Below are 4,485 nucleotides of genomic sequence, written 5' to 3'. Positions count from 1 at the left end.
TTCTTTTCCCTTACAGGTTATTACAAAATACTGAGTATAGTTCCCTGTGCTGTGTAGTAGGTCTTTGTTGGTTATCTAGTTTATATGTAGTAGTGTGTATATGTTAATCCCAAACTCCTAATTTATCCCCCCCCCACCCGTTTCCCCTTTGGTAACCATAAATTTGTTTTCTATGTCTGTGAGTTGCTTTCTGTTTTGTATATAAGTTCATTTGTATCTATTTTTTTTTTAGATCCCACATATAAGTGCTATCATATGATATTTGTCTTTCTCTGACTTATTTCACTTAGTATGATAATCTCGGTCCATCCTAGAGATTGGTTGCTGCAAATGGCATTATTTCATTTTTTATGGCTGAGTAATATTCCATTATATATATATGTGTGTGTGTATATATATATATATATATACACACACACACCACATCATCTTTATCCATTCATCTGCCGATGGACCTTTAGGTTGCTTCCATGTCTTGGCTATTGTGAATAGTGATGCAATGAACATTAGGGCGCATGTATCTTCAAATTATGGTTTTCTCCTGATATATGCCCAGGGACTGCAGGATCATATGGTAACTCTATTTTAGTCTTTTTAAGGAACCTCAATACTATTCTCCATAGCCGCTGCACCAATTTACATTCCCACCAACAGCACAGGAAGGTTCCTTTTCCTCCACACCCTCTCCAGAATTTATTATTTGTAGATTTTTTAATGATGGCCATTCTGTGTGTGTTTTGATTTGCATTTTTCTAATAATTAGTGATGTTGGACATCTTTTCATGTGCCTGTTGGCCATCTATGTGTCTTCTTTGGAGAAATGTCTATTTAGGTCTTCTGCCCATTTTTTGATTGGGTTGTTTGTTTTTTCAATATTGAGCTATATGAGCTGTTTGCATATTTTGGAGATTAATCCCTTGTTGGTCACATTGTTTACAAATATTTCCTCCCATTCTATGGGTTGTCTTTTCATTTTGTTTATGGTTTCCTTTGCTGTGCAAAGCTTTTAAGTTTAATTAGTTTATTTTTGTTTTCATTTCCATTACTCTAGGTGACGGAACAAAAAAGATTTTTTTCTATTGGAATATAATTACTTTATACTCTTGTACCAGTTTTTGAGGTACACCAAAGTCAATCAGCTGTATTTATACACATCTCCCCATATTCCCTCCCTCCCTCGACTCCCCCCCCCACCCCGTCCCAGCCCTCTAAGGCATCATCCATCATCTAGTTGATCTCCCTTTGTTATACAGCAACTTCCCACTGGCTATCTATTTTACAGTTGGTAGTATATATATGTCTGTGCTACTTTCTCACTTCATCCCAGCTTCCCCTTCACCCCCCGCCCCCCCCCCCAACCTCGTGTCCTCCAGTCCATTTTCTGCATCTGCATCCTTATTCTTGTTTTGTCACTGGGTTGGTTCATCAGTACCTTTTTTTTTTTTTTTCTTTTAGATTCTGTATATATGCGTTAGCATACAATATTTGTTTTTCTCTTTCTGGCTTACTTCACTCTGTAGTTTATTTTTGTTTTCATTTCCATTACTCTAGGTGACGGATCAAAAAAGATCTTGCTGTGATTTATGTCAAAGAGTATTATTCTACCTATGTTTTCCTCTAGGAGTTTTGTAGTATCCCGTCTTACATTTTGGTCTTTAATCCATTTTGGGTTTATTTCTGTGTTTGGTGTTAGAGAATGTTCTAATGTCATTCTTTTACATGTAGCTCTCCAGTTTTCCAAGAGTTTTAATGTTGCATCTGCCTTAGGAGGTAGATAAGAGCTGAGGCAAGCAACAGACAATTGAAAAGCTAGGGGAACAGACATCCACACATAGTTCTAGGAATCTAGAATGCCACACACACACGGAGTTGTGTGCATACTTGTAGGAGACCTGAGGCAATCCCAAATTCTCACCTGTGCCTAATTTTGAGGCTCTGCACAAGCAGGACGTGAAGGCCAATTTTCCACTGCCAGGCTGCATTTTGAAGATGTGCCTTTACATACACAGCCCCTTGGCAAAGACCAGGGAATTCTTTTGGTCCCAGATGTTTAAGGACATCTCTGTCCAATTGTTAGCTGACTTCTAAGCTAAATGAGTAGAGACTTCATTGGCCACACATGGCAAAAAATACAGACTTTACAGAACACGTTCAGAAAAGTCACTAAACAACTATAACAAGCAGCAGTAACAACAAACCCTGGCTGGGGAGGGAAATGAGTCTGATTTCCAGAACTGCCATGTTATGTTATTTTTAAAGTCCAATTTTCAACAAAAGATTGAGATATGCAGAGAAACAATGTGTGGCCCATACAGAGGAAAAACAATAGAAACTATCCTTGAAGAAGCTGAGACACTGGGTTTACTGGACAAAGAATTTAAATCATTTATTTTAAACATGTTCAAGGGGCTAAAGGAAACCATGTCTAAAGAATTAAAAGAAAGTTTTTTTAAAAATGCCTCACCAAATAGAGAATATCGATAAATATATAGAGATAATGTTTTTAAAAGCAAATGGAAATTCTGAATTTGGAAATTACAGTAACTGGAATAGAGGGCCTCAATGTTAGATTTGAGTAGACAGAAGAATCGTGAGCTTGAAAATAGCTCAGTTCTTAGTCTTGAGGAACAAGGGAAAAATGAAAAGTAATCATAGCCTCAGAGACCTATGAGATCCCAATAAACACAGCAGCATACACACAGGGAAGTCACAGGAGAAGAGAAAGGAAAAGAGGCAGAAACAATATTTGAAGAAGTAATGGCTTAAACGAGTTCAAAAAGCTCGAGGAACACCAAGTAGAATATAAACTCAAAGACATCCAACCTACACACAGTATATTCAAACTGTCAAAAGACAAAACAAGAATCCTGAAAGCAGAAAGAGAAAAGCACTGCATCATGTATAAGAAATCCTTACTAATAAGATTAACAGCGGGTTTCTCACCAGAGTCAACGGAGTCAGAGGCAGGGACATGGTGCTGAAAGAAAAATACTGTCAATCAAGAACTCTACATCCAGCACAACTGTCTTTCAAAAATGAAGGACAAATTAAGATATTCTATTTATTATTACCTATTTGTTACTAAGACAAACAAAAACAGAAATAAAGAGCAACAGTAGCGGTAACACCAAAGTAAACTACATAAAGCTATAATTATAAATCTGTGTTGATGGGCACACAATGTACGAAAATGTAATTTGTGACAATAACAACACAAAGGAATAGGGGGAATGGAGCCAATAGGAGAGAAGGTTTTGTGTAGTACAGGCATACCTTGTTTTATTGGGCTCTGCTTTGTTGCACTTTGCAGATATTGCATTTTTTACACATTGAAGGTTTGGGGGAGCCCTGAATTGAGTAAGTCTATAGGCACCATTTTTCCAATAAGGTATGCTCACTTCGTATCTGTCACTTTTTGGTAACTGTTGCAATATTTTGAATTTTATTCTTATTATATTTGTTATGATGACCTGTGATGAGCGACTGTTGATGTTACTGTTGTAATTATTTGGGGGGGGGGCAGTGCCACGAACCACACCCATATAAAGCTGGCGAGGTTCATAGATGTGTGGGTGCTGACTGCTCCGCCAAGCAGCCGTTTCCGTCCTCCTCTTTCCCCTCGCCTCAGACCTTCCTCTTCCCTGAGACACAACAGTATTGAAAACAGGTCTGTTAATAACCCTATAATGGCCTCTAGGTACTTCAGATGAGAGGACGCGTCTCATGTCTCTCACTTTAAATCAGAAGCTAGAAATGTGGAAGCTTAGTGAGGAAGGCACGTCAACAGCCCAGACAGGCCGAAAGCTAGGCCCTTAGAACCAAGCAATTGGCCAAGTTGTGATCGAATGCAAAGGAAAAGTTCTTGAAGGAAATTAAAAGTGCTGCCCCAGTGAACACATAAAGGATAAGAAAGCAAAACAGCGTTATTGCTGTTATGGAGAGAGTCTGCGTGGTCTGGATAGAAGATCAAACCAGCCACCACATTCCCTTAAACCAAAGCCTGATTCAGAGCAAGACCCCAACTCTCTTCAACTCTCTTCAGGCTGAGAGAGGTGAGGAAGCTGCAGAAGAAAAATTTGAAGCTTAGCAGAGGCTGGATCATGAGGTGTAATGAAAGAAGCTACCTCTGTGCCATCAGAGTGCAAGGGGAAGCAGTGAGGGCTGACGTAGAAGCTGCAGCAGGTTATCCAGAAGATCTTGCTAAGATCAGTTATGAAGGTGGCCACACTAAACAGCAGATTTTCAGTGTGGATGGAACTGCCTTCTATTAGAAGAAGATGCCATCTAGGACGTTCATAGCTAGAGAGGAGAAGTCAGCGCCTGGCTTCAAAGCTTCAAGGGACAGGCTGACTCCTCTTAAGGGTATCGCAGCAAACACTGAAGCCAGTGCTTGGATTCTGAAATCCTGGGGCCCTTAAGAATTATGTTAAGTCTGCTCTACCTGTCTCCTCCATCAATGGAACAACAAAGCCTGGATGACAGCAC

The sequence above is a fragment of the Hippopotamus amphibius genome, chromosome 6 (genome assembly GCF_030028045.1).
Source record: "Hippopotamus amphibius kiboko isolate mHipAmp2 chromosome 6, mHipAmp2.hap2, whole genome shotgun sequence".
Taxonomy (NCBI): domain Eukaryota; kingdom Metazoa; phylum Chordata; class Mammalia; order Artiodactyla; family Hippopotamidae; genus Hippopotamus; species Hippopotamus amphibius.
Note: the sequence above shows the minus strand (reverse complement) of the source record.